Genomic DNA, 19,286 nt, shown 5'->3' with positions numbered 1-19,286 from the left:
AATAGGTATGAACCCTGTGACTGTAAGAGAGTTGATCGTGAAGATGACGGGAAGTACGGAGGGATGAAATAGTGTTCACAATTACATCCGAGTAGTGATTAAAAAAAGAGAAGAAGAGAAACACTAACCAGGCCAACGACAGAGATAAGATCTAATTAGTATTTTAATGGGAATAAACCGCAATTAAAGGTTAAAATAAGTTTATTGACGTTTGAATCTTTGATCTTTGCTCTTGCACTGATAACTTGTATATACTCCAACAATTAATAGAAAAAAGAATAGCGGTTGGTACTGAAGTACATCTAGCATTCATCGACCTAGAAAAGGCATATGATACAGTTCCAAGACTTAAATTGTGGCAAGCTTTACAACAACTCGACATTAGTCCATACCTTTTAGGAATAATCACAGAAGTACACAGGGATAACACTACTTACCTAAAAATCGAAAATAGACTATCACAGCCAATAAAAGTAATTAAAGGACTAAAACAAGGATGCAGTATGTCACCCTTACTGTTTAATTTAATTGAGGCAGCCCTCCAAAATTGGATAAACCACTGCCAGCGAATGGGAATCTACATAAGAAATGACGTACTGTTCTCCCTGAACTTTGCGGATAGCCAAGTCGTCCTAGCTTAAGATTCTTATGATCTAGAATTTATGATAAAGCGTCTATACAGAGAATATGTAAAATGGGGGTTACAAGTCAGCATGAAGAAAACAGAATATTTAGTAATCAATTCAGATGCAAGGTTTGAAGTGTTGATAGACGAGGATGTGGAAATCAAACAAGTGGACAAATTTAAATATTTAGGTGCACATTACTAAGAACGGCTTAGGAGAAACCGAAATTAAACACAGAAATGATCAGGGACGTAAAATTGTAGGATGTCTGAACACCTTATGGTGGGATCGCAACATTTCCAAAAGGAAAAAGAATAGGGCAAACCATGGTTGAACCAGTTCTTTGTTATGGCTCTGAAGTATGGACAATTAATGCAGACCTGAAGACAAAATTGTTGGCAGTTTGGACACATTGAGAATGCCAGACGAACGTTGGCCCCAAAAACTTCACAAATGGAAGCCCCTGAAAGAAGAAAAAGAGGTAGACCTCGAGACTCATGGAATGAAGGAATTAGAAGAACGATGAAATCGAGGGGTTTGGAGGAGGAGCATGCCTTGGACCGGAAGGATTGGCAGAGGAGAACGGGAATACGGCGATAGCCTCTCCAAAATATATTGTATTTACCAGGTGGATTAATGTCAAATGTCAATAAACTTATTTTAACCTTCAATTGTGGCTTATTCCCATTAAAATAGTAATAACTTTAAAATGCCACAAGAAAATAGCTTCAGAACAATAGATAAGATCTAGATAAGAGAAAAGAGTGTTCCAAAAATGTCGTCAACCTTACAGCGGCCACTCCGCTTTCGGAGTACGGTACGTGCGACAGTCAACTGCGCACAAGTAAGAGAGGGTGGTTTTAGTTAGTAGGCAGGATAATAGATACCTAAATCTTTGGCACTGCTATCTTTAGTAATTTAATTTAAACTTAAACCCAAATTTTAGGGAATCAAAATTGAGGGAGCATAAAAAAATTTCACAAACCCCCCCCCTCAGACAAACTCTGGGTGCGCCACTGGACTATGCGATGGTGGTTAAGCAAGGCTGCATTTTTATTGCGCTGCTCTTTGGATTACTTTTTAATGACCTATACGATTTTCTAGAAGAGTATACTATATTACTTTATATAAAATTATAGACACAAGTCATTAGTTTCGTCTACCCTAATAGGTACCTCGCATTCGGCAAGGGAAACCAACACGAAAATATTTCAATAAACTTTATAAATAATAAAAAACATAATTGTACAAAAATCCTTTTTTCGTCAAACAATGATTTTGTAAAAAAAATCAATTTCGCAGAATTGAATCCATAATATTTCTTAATATCAACTTACCAGGCTCAGATCTTTTCATCAAAGACATTGTCGTATCGGCAAAGACAAGAATTAATAAGGCAAAAATTATCTTCATTCTGTTCTATAAAAAAATCCGCCACTAGTAGTGTAGATGTGCTAGTCAACCTAACTATTGATATCTACAGCAAAAACAAAGGTATATTCAGGTTCTAATGTGTTATCGAAGTCTGCTGCATGAACAGGATAGTAAGAAACGCAACCTTGAATTACTACAAAAAACACCAGGAACATTATAGTTTGCTTTTTTCGCTTAGATGTAAAATTTCAAAACGAATTGTAACGTTATAAACGTCACATGTTTGTTATTTTCTTTATATAATTATTTTATTTTAATTTCTTTCCCTTTGGTCAACTTTCTATTTACTAAATATTCTATCATCTAAATTCTGAGTTTTATTTTCATTAAATAATATAATTCCTTTATTCGGACCCTACTATGTTCTATGAGATCTAACATATATAAATTTCAATGCCTTACTTTAGTCGCAAAAGTATATCTGTCAGTTGGCAACTCTGCTCTGTCATGTCACTTCAATGTAGAAGTAGGTAGAATTCAATAGAAAGGGAGATTAGTTTTTATAATGTCCTTTGTCGGAATTTTAGTAAAAAATTCGTTTATATTTTTAAATCTTTTTAGGGTTTTTGGCCTAATTCAATTTTTATCGACCTTTTTAGGTGAAGACTTCCCGAACCACATAGTCGACCATGACCATTGGAAATAATATACTGCAGTAGGTGGCCGCTTCTATGAGAAATCAACATATCCCTGAAGCTTAATACCAATAACATCAACTGTAACTGGCAACCAACAACTACATTCTACAATCCTGTCTAACTACTTGAACACTTATTTTATAGATTTACTTCTTAGATAAGACGTTCTAACACCTGAAAGACTGAGCTAGGCGAGGCCTAACATTTGACTCCCAAAGAAAGTTGTGAGTTTTATTGTTCTATATTGACTCCCAACCTCCCATTGAATTAAAATAATTATCTAGAATAATCAGGATCAATCAGATTTCAATCCCTTTATAGTTTGATTTTTAATTAATGTGAAGAATGCTAGCAACTTACACGTTTGTACTTTGAATGCATTTGGACGACCGACACCAGATGTTTTTAAAACTTCTTTATCATTCAGCCCCAAATTTGATTAGCGCCTTGTATTTATATATTAGCATCACAGCTCTATTCACACCTGTCTCTGGTAACTCTACTCCATCCTCTAACTCCAATAGATTTTAAATTGTCTTTCTAAGTTGTCCTGTTGCTTAAGTCTCGGTCTTCCTCTGACTCGTTGTTTCATCGGCCTTCTTCGATCAAAATCTTTGCTGGCTGTTGCTCCCTCCTTTCGCCTAGTTGTATGTCCTATCCATCTAGGGCGTGCTACTTGAACGAATTTTAAATTACGTTTACCAAAACTTCTACAAAACGAAACTTAAAGTTTCAATGCCTGCGCCACAAGCCTTACTCTTTTAGTCCTTCATATATTCTTCTTAGGATTTTTCACTCGAAAATTTTAAGCAGTTTTTGGTTCTGCCGTGTAAGTGATCACGTTTCTTCTCCATTCATTAGTATTGGTCTTATTAGTGTTTTATAGATGGTCAATAAATTTTTCTATCGGTCACTTTTCTTTTTTTAATTTCTTCGCTGACGTTATCTTTAGTCAACAGCGAGCAAGTATATAAAGGTATCCACACCTTCCAGTTTGACCCTATGAACCCAGTTATGATGTCCATGTTATCTGCATATACAACAGATTTGTTAAAGATAGTGCCATTTGTGTTAATCTAGAACTGTTAAAATCTTCTTCTTCTAATAGCACTAGAACACTTTATGGGTTTTTTCCTGCTTAACGACGTTCTTTCATTCTGCCTTTCGAATACTTTCCTTCGCAACTGCCTGATATTCATGGTTTTATAATCTTACTTACTTTTAGAGCCCGATTATCTGGAATTCTTTCTAAGTGTCCAAGCCAGTTTGTTCTTTGTGATTTTACAAATCTAACGATATCTGCGTTCTGCATTCATTCATCCAGCTCATAGTTTATTTTTATTCTCCACGGACCATCGCTACAATGGATCGGTCCAAATATCTTTCACAATATTTTGCGCTCAAAAATATTCTGAATTGATTTTCATCAGTGATTAAAAAGGTCCACGTTTTACATCTATATGTGACCACTTGTCTAATTACTGTTTGTAGATTCTAAGCTTAGACTCAGGATTCAGTAACCCACTTTTCATTAAGTATTTATATGCATAAAAGCACCTATTACCGCTAAGAATCTGTGCTTGTATTTCTTGACTAATGTTTATGCTGTCATTTATTAATGAGCCTAGGTAAGGAAAGGTGGAGATATTTTCGTAGGTATGGTTGTCTACCTTCAGATTCTCATGTCAATTCGACTTTGTGCACCCCTTATATTTTGTTTACCTTTCATTTATATTTTGACCAAATTCAGCGGCTTTCCGTTTTAAATCTATAGCTTTTTCGGTTAATATTTTTCTATTGCTTCTTATTATGCCAACATCACCCGCATATGCACATATTTGAGTGGATCTTGTATTAATATAGCTGTTATCTTGAATTACTTTTTCTAAAATAAGGTTAAATAAGAAACGCGATAGTGTATCATCCTGTCTTAGTCGACGCTGAACTCTAGAGTTTTTTCGAAAATCTGCCTTACTGTAAAAATATTTGGTCCGTTGTTGAATTATTGGATCGAAAGCCACACTAATATCCCCCCACAATATAAGGGAGCTTATTTTTGTACAATACAATAAAGTTGGACAGTACTTTATATACCTGATTGAGTAGAGTGGTGCTTTTTAATTATCACACTCCATTATGTCACCGCTTTTATGAAGTGGACACATTATGCTTAATTGCCAGTCTGCAGGGGTGTCGGCCGATATGCGCTCGACTGTTTTGCGCCCTTACCTGAAAACGGCCGGTTTGCGCTCTAACACTTTCTTAATGGAGATATATAGCTAATTATTTTCTTATATCGACCGTTTTGCGCTCTCTTGTAATCGACGTTTAATTTTATTCTACCATAACGATCAGGTAACGGTTAGGCTAGTAAAATTAGTTTTAAAAAATCATAAAACTATAAAAAAATAAAAACAAACCATCTTCCCTTCACACTTTCATTCAGGCTTAGGACTGTCATATTTTATACATAATATAAACATTGGCGTGTTTAGAAGATGTTTTTTTTATTTTTTCATTTTTTTTATTTTGTTAATTTTTTTTTTTGTTTTTTTTTTAATTTTATTTGTTTTTTTTAACTTTTTATACAGTGAAATACAAAAAATTCTTGGAAATAAAAAGTTGCCATATGTAAATATGCCAATGTCCTTAAACACAACCTTAAGTCCCTTGTATCTTTATATCTCTGTAAAGTTTTGGATATTCTTTCATCAAGATTAATATATGTTTTCTTGCGCTGCTTTCCTTCTAGATTGAAAGTAAATTGATCATAAAGGTTATCACAATATTCTGCTTCTTTAACCAGGCACTTCACTAATTGGAATACATTGGGATGATTCCAACCTTCTAAAACGTTATTACTGCGATGTCTTTGATCATGGCAATTCCACATTTCCTTTTGTTTGTTTGACATTGTTTGACAAAGTAGTCATAAAACTGTTTAATTTTTTTTCAGAAATAGGAAAGGAACAACTCCAAAAAAACAAACCATTTTTATTTGTTTTTTTCATACGAAAACTGTACCCTTTATACAATGCACATGGTTTTCCCTTCGAAGTTTCAATAATTTGCACATCCATTTTTAAAACACTAACTCACACTGATTCACAATAATTCTTGATCCTACTATCTCAAGGAACGCAATAGAAATGATTGACCATCAATATGGTCATTATCATGTAGAATTTTCAGGTAATTTTTCTGTTACCATACCCTTTGTTAATGACTTAAGTATCAGGTAGAAAGGAAAGTTAGTTCCAGCGACCTCTCATTTTGAGAATTCTAGTTACTAATTATATCTAAACAATTAACTTCCAGGTAGAAGGATTATAAACAGAGGTATTAAAGATTAAAGAATACTCTGTTGTTCGACAGTATTAGAAAAATTTAATAATTTTGTTAGTTTTGATTTGACATTTTTTTTTCAAATCTAAAGGAAAAAGATGTTTCTGTTTATTTGACATGTTAGTTTGTTCATTGCAGGTTCACCAGACTTTTATTGTAGAATTAAATTAAAATTATATTGCAAGAGAGCGCAAATCGGCCAATTAAGGAAACTATAGTAGTTAGATATTTCTACTATGAAGATTGCAAAGCGCAAACCGGTCGATTTCAGGTAAGGGCGCAAAACGGTCGAGCGCAAACCGGCCGTATTCGTCTGCAGGTGTTTCTTTCTGTGATTATCTGCCAGGTCTTGTTTAAGTATTCTGTTGTTAAATGCTTGATTTTAATTATTATTTTATGCATATGCTTGAAAATGGTGCCGCTGAAGTTTTTAAAAAGATCGGCAGAAAGATTACCCGACCTAATTTCTTCTTCAATAGGGAGTAGCTCCCGGTCATATGTATTTACTTGAATCATGGGAATCTGCATCTCATCTTCACAATTGCCATAATTGCCAATAATCAGTTTGTTCAATATCATCTGTTTAATATCTGTTCCTTGTCACTAATTACAGAACCATCTCTATTTTTACATGCTAGTATTCTGGGTTTGATTTCCTTTCTACAGCTATTTATCGGTTGGTAGCATCTCTGTGAATAAAATTAAATCCAATAAATCACCAGGAGACGATAAAATTGTGATCGAGGCTGAGGCTGTTAAGAATGGCGGTGAACCTCTAATGAGGAGAAGAAAAGATCTTTTTAATCTATGTTTGATAAAGAAATCCATTCCATCTGAATGGAATAGAGCCAAAACAATTCTTCTGCACAAAAAAAGAAGAAAAACTGATCTGAAAAATACCGACCAATCAGTCTGTTAAACCATCTTTATAAATTTTTCACGAGAGTAATCACCACAAGATTAGACAAGAAATTAGACATATATCAAAGTAGAGAACAAGCTGGATTCAGAGCAAACTTTGGAACCAACGATCACCTCCAAATAATAAAACAACTCATCGAAAAATCTATAGAATATAACAAGCCTTTAGTTTTAACATTCGTAGATTTCCACAAAGCATTCGACTCAGTAGAACTCAACAGTGTTATAGAAGCACTAAACACTATATATATATATATATATATATATATATATATATATATATATATATATATATATATATATATATATAAATACGACAAGCTCGATACAACTACACGCTAACAGCAACCAAATAAAAATCCAAACATGTATCCGACAAGGTGACATGTTGTCACCTAAACTTTTCATATCGGCTCTATAAAAAGCAATCAAAACCCTCGAATGGGGTGTGTTTTGTATAAAACTTAATGAGGTCGCTGGTTAAATGATAATAGATAAATGATAATAAAGATAAAAATGCAGTATTTTGTTGGTAAATCAATTAGCGAAAAATAGCAAATAAAACTGTCAATAAATTAGGAAAGAAACTGGTCTTACTCATTATTAATGTTTGTACAGAGAATATCGACTTACCCGTTGAAATATTGATGTCGTAGCCCAGGAGATCTCCTTGGTACGTCGGGATGCCCGAGGCGGCTCTATGGCACGAGAGCCAACAAACGTCGTGTGTCTCGTTCGCTGTCTTTGGATGAAGTGGCTTGAGTTGAGACTTAAGACGGTCAGAAACCACCCTCCTAACCGTTGCGTGTGGTCTGTATACCAAGAGGGTACACCAATAACTCACTCTATTGTGTTGCGATAATTGTTCTGGTAATACGAACCGTACACTTGTTTCTATATTGGCGACACAAAAGAAGTCAAATTCTTCGTACTTCAACATAATAGATGAGACGACCAGATTTTACAATTTTACGAAATAACAGGAAATAATATGTCTTACCAAAGTCGTTAGAATAGCATTGAATTAGATAACATTACAGAACCGTAACAGAAATATTAATAGTAAAAATATGAAAAGAAATAGTACATACTTTCCCAAACATTCTCCCGCGCCAAAAACGAATGTTTTTAAGAACAGCTGAAAGGATAAGTATAAAGAATAGACATGAAAAGATCGATATACTAATAAAGAACTAAGTAAGAATAACATATGAATTGACAAATAAGCGGCGGTCATATTTTGACCACAGACCATTGTTGGATGTCGTCTGACCCTGTGCTCAGATTAACAACGCGTACAATGTCATCAATTAGAAAAGAATAGCGTCGAATCAGTAGAATTTTTTCAACCGACTAAACTAGAAAGACTGTGTCATACACAATACCGTTGGCCCCTTTTCCTATAAGAATTCCGTGGGGTGCGAAAAGACAAGAAGAAGAATAGCGTCGAAATCTCGGCGTAATGATATTTCGACGAGCTCCACGGTAGGAAAATGCCAGTTTGGTGAAAATTCTAATAATTGTGCCAGTGATAAAACACGACTAACACAATCAGAGAGGTGTTGATTAGAAGGCATTTGATGCCGAGTAAAGTGTGGTATCAGTTTTTGTATGTGTTTAATACGATTGCCAATTTGGGGTAGAAAAATTAGCTCAAGAGAGCGCAATCGTCAATATCGGAATCGGAAGATCGGACGAACAACCCTTTGACAAAAGTGACTAGATCAGCCAGCATTATGGCTGCCAGGAGTTCCAATCTTGTCGAGACAGAGCGAGCATGAAAATTGGACTAGACTCGTTGACAAAAGTGACTAGATCCGTCAGCAGTATAGCTGCCAAGAGCTCCGATCTCGCGATAGATGTTCCTGTATAGAAATAACACCAGAAATGTAACACATACAAGTACAGAGGTCAGATGTATCTGTTCAGATGTTTCATCATCCCAGGATACATTGAAGTACCACAAAGACTTTATAACACGTTTGACTTGCAAAAAGACATGGAAAATGAATAAAAACAAGAGGATAGCAACAAAAATACGACTGATTTACAAACGAATGGCCCGCTTTGTGAACGGTTTGTCAAAGAGACAAGAAGAATGAGAAAAGAAATCAGTCGTAGGATTCCATTTTAGGCCCAGTACCGTAAAAATGAAAAGTTCCTCTTTGTCAACGAACAACATGTCAAAATGCGTAAGCCAAAGCCTGAAAATAATTAGAGATGGTTGCTGACGTTGTCGATTTGTCTAGCGTAAAACCATCGAGCTTTAAAAGCTAAGCAAATTCTCACTGCAGAAGGTGAGTAGTATCAAAGAGAATCACTTGTAGCGTGATTCTGCGTAAGTGCGTCGAGATGGCTGCTAGACCACTGCCTAGCGGAAAACCATCGAGCATTAAAAACTAAGCGTTACTTTTGTAGAGTTTATAAGCGAAAGAAAACGAAGAAGTACCGTTAGCAGCGATACGTAGCAAAAACTCTTGGAGAGGTTTAAAAAGTCCGATCTCCAGAGAACCCCTTTTATAGTTCCAAAATTCCTCATTTACTTTAATTTGTCGATACGTTTGCTTTATATCGCAAATAAAACAACAACGAAGATATCGAAAATTAAGCAAAGAACGAGATGCCCTTTTAGGACCGGTATGAAAAGCGTCGAGTAGCGACACACCTCGAACGTCATATAGATTGGCGTCGAAGCTAGTACGAATTTTGGATTAAAGAAGCGAAATAAAAATTTGTTTTTTGAAAACTGTGTGAGAGATATAAGAAATAATCGATTTAAAATCGGATTCAGAAACCGGCATCATATGTTGAGAAGTAACAAAATCTTCCATGAATGCAACATATGTCTCTTTGAGATTCGGAAGTTTCCTGAAGCGATTCTCTAGCATACAAAATGAAGAGATGCATAAGAATAAAGAATAAGTAGCGAATATAAACAAGAGAAAAAGATAAATAAAGAGGATTGGGTTGTAGAAACGGTGGAATAACAGAAAATAGACTTGTTAATTTTCAAAAAAATCAACAACTAAGAAATATCCTTCACGAGCTTCGTCGTGTTGGGACAAAACTAACAGGTGCCTACTGTTTTCGACTTCCCAAAACCTTTGTAGAAAAGATCTATGTTTGTATACATAGAAGTAATGAAAGAGGTGAAATAAAATATAGAATAAGTCGTAGAAACTCGCCCTTATAGAACATAATCGAGAACGATTTCTAAAACCACAGGATGATTTGGTTCGCCAAGAATTTTGACCAAAATTTACGAAACGAAAAACCAATTCAACCCCTATAAGTATTTCTATAAGATCTGATTACTAAAATGCGTGATTTGGTAGATCACGGAAATAAAATTGGCTGTAGAGCCTGTATTTAGCAGGATACGAATTATAAGAATGATACGAAAACATATTTGATCTGTATCAACTATGTGGAAAGAAATAGACGAGGATATTAAATGTGGTTGTGTAGCAAAATAGAAATGTTAGTATTTGAAGAAGTGATTGTCTAAAGGAACAAGATAAATTCGAGCGTTGGTTAACAAACGAAGCAAAACTCGAGACCGTGATTCGCTAACCGTGCAATTCGTCGTTTCGAATGAGGTGAAATCAGGTCACGTACACAAGAAGTATGTGGATTAACCAACGAGAAAATTTCCTGAAGCCGTTTAGTCCCAAAAAATACAAACATTTACATGAATAGTGAGAACCAGAACACAAAGCACGAAATAGACGAGGACATTAAATGTGTTTGTGAAGCAAGATAGAAATGTTAGTATTTGAAGAAGTGATTGTCTAAAGGAACAAGATGAATTTCAGCGTTGGTTAACAAACGAAGCAAAACGCGAGACCGTGATTCGCCAACCGTGCATTTCGTCGTTTCGAATGAGGTGGAATCAGGCCGCGTACACAAGAAGTATGTGGATTAACCAACGAGAAAAGTTCTTGAAGCCGTTTAGTCACAAAAATACAAACATTTATATGACTCATAAGAACTGGAACACAAGACACATTTAACACCTTGATTAGCTACCTTAGAGTGCTTTGTGGCACTAACGAAACCACATGTAACGAAGATTTTATCGAAATATCGAAATAAGATAGCGATAATTGAAAGCGAGTAGAAGACAGTAAATTCAATCGAAACAAGGTTGTGAGATTTATGAAAATCTACCCTGGCTACGAATAATAATGAAGGCGTGTGGTTTTGATACTTGAATGCGTTTCATAGGCCTCCTTGAATCTAGAGAATGCCGAGTATGGCGCGAAAAGTTGGATTTGTTCATTTTGTTGAGCATTGTAAGATACAAGCACGAAAGAGAGGACAATGCAAACATAAATTAACAAATCAACACGAAGAGAATTTCTAGATTTAAAGAAGCGAACGATTTTAAACAAAATCAATTGCAAACAAATAAGAATATCGATAAAAAAGGTAAGTAACGAAAGGTATAGTAACAAAGAAAATCAAAAGATATGTGTTTAAGTTAACAAACAAGACGTACAGAATGAGTTGGAAAGTATTGTACCAGTAGAACAAAAATAATTCATAAAAATCAACACAAAACAATGTAAAAATGTAAAACAATAAATCATAATAAAACACAATAAATCGTAAATGTAATATATGTATAATTAATGTATGATATTAATCAAAATATATATGAAAGTATTTTACCTATTGAAATTATGAATTATAAAAATAGAAATAAATTTAAAAATTGCTGTGTAAATATGATCCAATTTAATTATGTAAATTAAATTTAAAAAGAATGCCGAAGGACCGATTTAAAGTTAAATTGAAGAGAAAAAAAACAATTAATTGAAATGAATTAATTGAAACAATGAAATTAATTGAATCAAAGTCAAAAAAATTATTTATCATCCGGTCTCGAAGTAACCAAATGTTTTGTATAAAACTTAATGAGGTCGCTGGTTAAATGATAATAGATAAATAATAATAAAGATAAAAATGCAGTATTTTGTTGGTAAATCAATTAGCGAAAAATAGCAAATAAAACTGTCAATAAATTAGGAAAGAAACTGGTCTTACTCATTATTAATGTTTGTACAGAGAATATCGACTTACCCGTTGAAATATTGATGTCGTAGCCCAGGAGATCTCCTTGGTACGTCGGGATGCCCGAGGCGGCTCTATGGCACGAGAGCCAACAAACGTCGTGTGTCTCGTTCGCTGTCTTTGGATGAAGTGGCTTGAGTTGAGACTTAAGACGGTCAGAAACCACCCTCCTAACCGTTGCGTGTGGTCTGTATACCAAGAGGGTACACCAATAACTCACTCTATTGTGTTGCGATAATTGTTCTGGTAATACGAACCGTACACTTGTTTCTATATTGGCGACACAAAAGAAGTCAAATTCTTCGTACTTCAACATAATAGATGAGACGACCAGATTTTACAATTTTACGAAATAACAGGAAATAATATGTCTTACCAAAGTCGTTAGAATAGCATTGAATTAGATAACATTACAGAACCGTAACAGAAATATTAATAGTAAAAATATGAAAAGAAATAGTACATACTTTCCCAAACAGGGTGATAAAGGAATAAATCTGGACAGAGAGATGCTACACCACCTAAGCTACGCAGACGATATAGTCCTGATTGCAGACGATTTGGGACAAATAAAGAAAATGTTGGAAGAACTTAGTATAGCCTGTCATAAAATAGGTTTAAAAATAAATATAACAAAAACAAAATATATGACGAACTTAGTATCAAGTAAACACCTTGAAATACAAAATGAAGAAATAGAACTGGTAGACAAATATATATATATATATATATATATATATATATATATATATATATATATATATATATATATATATATATATATATATATATATATATATCTGGGTAACGAAATTAAGATAAGTAAGGACAATCAAACAACCGAAGTATCCAGAAGAATAATACAAGGATGGGCAGTATACGAAGCTCTTAGGAACGTTTTTAAGAGTGACATCCCAACTAATATGAAGAAAAAAGTTTTCGACCAATGCGTGCTACCGGTGATGACGTATGGTGCAGAAACATTATCGCTCACAAAGAAAAACGCACAAAAACTAAGAGTAGCGCAGAGAAGAATGGAGCGATCAATGATAGGGGCCACTCTGCGAGACAGGATTAGAAACGAAGATCTACGAGCAAAGACCAAAGTCATAGACGCCATTGAAATAAACTGTAACTTAAAATGGAAATGGGCTGGACACGTTGCCAGAATGAAGGACGGAAGACGGACTCGCAAACTAGTTGAATGGAGACCAAGAGCCGATAAACGTAGCAGAGGAAGACCACCAACACGATGGCAAGACGACTTACGAAAGACAACAAAAAACTGGATACAGCAAGCACAAGATAGAACACTTTGGAGACAAACAGGGGAGGCCTATGCCCAGCAGTGGATTGAGAGAGGCTGATGATGATGAGCATCTCTGTGACTGCTTTCTGTTATGGTGATTTACAATTTAGTTTAGAACGTTTTCGTATTCTCGTATTGCTCAGTCTTTTTGCTTCTAAACGTTCTTTTTTCTTCTCGTCAATGATTTTCGCAATCTTTCAGTTCTGCTCTACTGAAGTCACTTATATTCATCTTTTTTTTTTTGTTGATTAATAGATTTACGTTGTTTGTCGAACCAATCTTTATTTCTTCTGTCCTTACTAGATTTTAAAACGCCGCTGTGTATATAGCTTCTTTACATTTTCTCTTCTATGCTTAGATTTTCTTTAATTTTTAATAACGCTTCGTTTAAAGTTTGCAAGTGACTATCTCTAGCGGTTTCAGATTTTAGCACCTCAGTATTGTACATATTTCGTAGATTTTGTTATACATATTATGTATATATATGTATATATAATTTTATATTATATTATATATATATATATGTATATATATATATATATATATATATATATATATATATATATATATATATATATATATATATATATATAATATATACATATATTAGGAAAATCTTTTAAAAATTATTTATGGAGGAATCTGTTTTAGAATTAAGATATAAATAAGGATATTTTTGTGCTCTAGTGAAACGTGCGACATAGTGTTTAAAGAAATTACTATTTAAATGGGAATAAGCCACAATTAAAGGTTAAAGTAAGTTTATTGACGTTTCAATTTCCACTTCGGAAATCATTCTCAAAATACAAACATTAGTAAATTAAACAAATTTTGTTTTTTGTTACTTGGTAAAAAATTCTTCTAATAATTTAATTTTATCTCACTCATTTATATTGTCAATTCAGACATACATTATACATTTTAAAGTAGACGAATTTAAATGATATTGCCAATATTGTTGAGTTGCGTTCCTGGAACGACTTTACTTGTAAGATAGTTCATTCGATTACATGAAATCAACTTTAACTTGAGAATATCCGTCAGTAAAAATCATAGCATGTATAATTTTTTAATTCGTCTTTAAAAAGACAAACACATGCCATGATAACAATAAAGTTCTCTTGTTAGTGATTTCATAGTAAATTATGAGGGAAAAATCAGGAAAAAGAACCTCATAATACTATCCCGACATAAATATTCTAAGAACGCAACTCAACAATATTGGCAATAGCATTTTAAAGTCGTGTATTTCGAAATTTTTCACCAAGTAACAAAAAACAAAATTTGTTTCATTTACTAATGTTTGTATTTTGAGAACGATTTCCGAAGTGGAAATTGAAACGTCAATAAACTTACTTTAACCTTTAATTGTGGCTTATTACCATTTAAATAGTAATTACTTTAAAGTGCCACAAGAAAATAGCTTCAGAACAATATACTATTTAAAGTGATTTCAAGAACTGTTAATCTTCCATAGGTTTGAAATGACCAATATAATGACAAGTTTAACAATACAATAAATATTGAAAATTAAACTATGGTTTCGGATTTTTCCTAGTATTAAAATTTATTTGTAAGCGATTGTATCTAGAGAGAAGTAGTAAAAATTAGGATATTAAGCAATAATTTACATAATTTGTTTAGGATTCGGATTAGCATTATTCCAAAGGATTGTATTACGTAGATTTTGTTGTCAAGCCAGAAGTAGGTAACATATTGTGTGTATAATAAAAGGATAAGATCACACAGAGGAAGAGGATTGGCCGAAAGAAAGAGGGAGAAAGATATGTTTTTTATTGGATTGTGTTTATTTGTCAAGGAAGAAATTTTAGGAAATATTATGAAAAAAAAACGAGTGGTTTGGTTTTGAAAGAAAAAAATTTAAAAAAAAAGTTTAATACAAGATTTAGAAGAGATAGGTTGTTTTAAATGTCTTCGTATAATTAAAAAAAAAATAGTGTTTTTGATAAAAAGTCATTTGATGTTTTGCTTTCGTTTGTATACAGCTATTTTAATGCATGTAACGAACTGAGAGAATCGTAGTTATTACAGTTTTAACATTAGCAGATTTCAATGTATCTGTATACATGTGGTGAATCCGAAAATTATGAAAGTTTGTTACGAAACAATTGGTTTAATATTGCATGGGAGGTTTCAAATTTGCTGTATTTAGTGAAAGTTAGATTACATTGTATAGGGGATATGATCCAGGTTAGAGGTAGAGCTTTAGTTAACGCTTCGAAGAATTTTCGAAGAAGTAACTTCGAATTCTCTGGTAAAATGGAGGATCTATTCAATTGTTTTTATTGTAAATCTCTTTGAAACACTCCCCGATGGTATGATAAAGAGAAGGATGCGACTTTATCGCTTATATACTAGAGACGTAAGCTAACGAAATATACGTTTGTCTAAATTTTAAAGGTGGTTCACCCGTTAAACTTTTTATACTTTCAATCGGGCTGGTAGAAAAAGCTTCTGTAGCTTTTTTTAATGCTGTATTTGTATAATTTCGAGTTTTGTTGTCTTTGCATTGTAAATAGTTTAAATTTATTTAACTATTTATCTTTTACACTATTATCATCTTTAATAGGAATACATTACATTTTCCGATATGACATACCACAAACATCGTAAATAACAAAGAAATTAACATTAAGTCCACTAAAAGAATAGATAAATATTTAAAGCGTTAACGGAAAAATACTGTATATAATTACTTCTAAAATCTTTTTATATAAATACTGCAATAATATTTTTTTTACTATTGCTCTAGGTCTGAGTTACGCAAAAGTAATTTTTAAAATGAGGTTTTTGGTATTCTGCATTGTTTTGAGCGTCTTTGTGACTTTGGTACTTTCACAGACAGGTATGTATCTTTCTTTCGTGCTAAAATTATTATTAATAAATTGATAAAAATGGTTATAACTTTATAAAACGATCAATTTTTTTCCATTGTGTCTGACTATTGCAATAATTATTTCCTTTTATCTTTTTCCCATGTTGAGATTGTATAATAACCACAACATAATATCACTAAAAAAAATCGTAATGGATATAGATAATTTAATATTGTTTAACATTGGCAATTTAAAGTTTGGGTAGGTCTATATTTTAACAAATTTATTCGGAGAAATTAAGTAAAAATATTACCACTCTCTTTCGGGGCTCTTTCTTCATAAAAAATTTCACATATTATAATAAAAAAAAACCCTCGTAATTGTGCGTGAAAAATAACAAAAAAATAAGGTTGAAGAAAATTGAATTTCAAATATCAAAATCAGTATACTTACGTAAAAAAATAATTTCCTCGGCTTCAAATAAAGCAATTTTTTTCATCAATCATTTTTTTATTCCGTCGTAAATCAGACGTTTTAGTTTTGTTATAAGTTTATTTATTTATACGCTAGTCGTCAGAGATGAAAATATCACCGAACTTCTTAAAATCATACGAACAAACTGAATTTTTCTGAAAATGTTTTTTTTTGAGAACTTCGGGACCCCAAAAAATATGCAAAAAAGTTTACTATTTCTAACCCACGGCTGAACATTTTTTAATTAATACTAAGTTTAAATATTTTTTAGAAACGCAATGTCCTGCAAATTCACATCAAGGATGTGCCCCATGCTGTCCTGATCCAACCTGTAGTAACAGGAAACCAGGATGTCCTGACAAAATATGCACAGGCGAATGCAAATACAAATGCAGATGTGACGAGGGTTATATCTATGATGATATTGGTATTGTTGGTGGATGCATTCGTCCTGACGCTTGCCCAAAAGTTTAATTGCGACAAACTGATTTCGTTTTTTTTTTATTTGTTTGTTTGTTAAAAAGTTTGTTAAAGCGTTGATTGAATAACCCAAAAAAGTATGTTATAGATCTTGTTGCTGATAAAAAGATTTGTTTTATATTCTTGTTTTGATTATCTATTATTATTGGAAATAAAATATCGTAGGGTAAAACGCCAGTTATTGGACACGACAGTTTTTGGACATTACAGTGTTAACTTACGAGAATAAGATTTCTGCAAGTGCCAACAAGAGTATATTTCACTAGGTGGCACTACTCGTTTCTTTATTACGTTCATTCTTATGTTTATGTTCTGCCTTTAACGGGTTCTGTGATTTTGGCGGTAAATATTTTTAGGTTATGTGAGTGAAGTGACATTTAAGCATTGTATTAAGCATCTGCTCTGACTTTTTTTTTAAAACTACGTGGTATTTTTAAGGTAAGATTGTATTTTTATTTAAAAGGGTGTAGTAAAGGCACTTATAGTCCCTAAGGTAGATCTGGTACAGTAATAGGGATTTTAATTCGGATTTAATTACATCTGTCCAATACCTAAACTAGAAAACTTTCTTAATTCTATTATGGGACACCTGTCCAATCACTAGAGAACTACACTTACCACATATTTCTACAATTTTCAACGGATTTACGTATAATTAACTGGAGATAGCAGTAAAATTAATTTAGTAATCGATTTGACAGTTATTGGACAGCTGTCCAATAACTAAATTTGACCGTCCAATCACTAAAAATGGATTTTTTAGGATTGTAGTAAAATGCCTAAACTTAGAAAATATGATAAGATGAAATTTATAGAAGCTGTTAAGGATGTCCAAAATGGCACTGAATCATATAGAACAGCTGAAAAAAAATATGGAATTCCGAAGTCCACTATAGAATTTAAATTAAAACATCCGGAACATAAAGATACACTTGGACCGTCTCCTATTTTAACTTGCGAGGAGAATACTCTGGTTAGGTAAATTCATTTAATTTATCTTAACCCATAGCATTATTTTATTTTACATTCAATATTCCAGATGGATACAAGAAACTGCTTCAAAAGGTTTCCCCAAAAAGGCTAACGATTTAAAAAGCAGCGTGCAAAAATTTTTAATCGAAAATCCGCGCCCCAATAACTTTAAAGATAGTCGACCTGGAGATGGATGGTTAAAAGTAAGTCACCAAAAAAATTTATTTTAATCTGTATTCATCGTTTGATTTTTTTAGGGATTTTTGAAGCGACATCCAGGGGTTTCTAGAAGGACAAGTGAAGGTGTGACGGCAGCTAGCGCTTGTGTATCTGAACGAGACATCAAAAACTGGTTTAAAAATATTGAAACCTATGTTAAAGAAAAACATTTAGAAGAAGTTCTAACTGATCCATCAAGATTTTTTTATGGAGATGAGTCAGGATTTCAAATATGTCCATCTACTGGAAAAGTATTTGCTATGAAAGTTTCCAAAAATGTTTATAACGTTGAAAAAAGCTCTTCAAAAGAAAACGTCACTTTGATGTTTATGTTTTCAGCAGACGGTAAAATTTGCGTGCCTATGGTTATTTATCCTTATCAACGTATTCCTGAAAAGGTTGCCACAGGTATTAATCCTAAATGGGGTGTGGGCAGAAGCGATAATGGTTGGATGACGGCAGAGACATTCTATCAGTATATTGCGAATGTTTTTTACCCACACTTAATTGAAAATAATATTAAGCTTCCAGTTATTCTTTTTGTAGATGGTCACAAGAGTCACTTAAGTTACCAATTAAGTCTATTGTGTAATGAACTGCAGATTGAAGTGATTGCACTTTATCCTAACGCCACAAGGATTTTACAACCCTGTGACGTTTCTATTTTCCGTCCATTAAAAGAAGCTTGGCGGCAATCAGTGAGAGAATGGGAAGAACAGCATCCAGGAGGGGTAGTGAATAAGGTTGTATTTGCTTCTATATTGGAGCAAACTATAAAAAAAAGCTGTAAAACTGAAACAGTAGTAAATGGTTTCAAGGCTTGCGGATTGTTTCCATTTAATGCAGATGCTATTGACTACACAAAATGTTTAGGCAAAGAAGTAGTAAAAAATTTAATCATTTCAGATCATCAAAAGAACCCCAAGATGGACTATAATACTTTTGTAAATATCTT

At 33.2% G+C, this 19,286-nt stretch overlaps 1 long non-coding RNA gene across 1 annotated transcript; it reads left to right on the top strand.

Moving 5' to 3' along the window:
* The first annotated feature begins 16,030 nt into the window (after positions 1-16,030).
* On the top strand, positions 16,031-17,258 carry LOC140440928 (uncharacterized). The gene is made up of 2 exons (XR_011950953.1): positions 16,031-16,215; positions 16,932-17,258. It is a non-coding gene; the product is annotated as an uncharacterized lncRNA (long non-coding RNA).
* The last annotated feature ends 2,028 nt before the right edge of the window (positions 17,259-19,286 follow it).

Source organism: Diabrotica undecimpunctata, chromosome 1 (assembly GCF_040954645.1).
Source record: "Diabrotica undecimpunctata isolate CICGRU chromosome 1, icDiaUnde3, whole genome shotgun sequence".
In the NCBI taxonomy this organism is placed as follows: Eukaryota; Metazoa; Arthropoda; class Insecta; order Coleoptera; family Chrysomelidae; genus Diabrotica; species Diabrotica undecimpunctata.
This window is presented reverse-complemented; position numbering and strand designations above follow the sequence as displayed.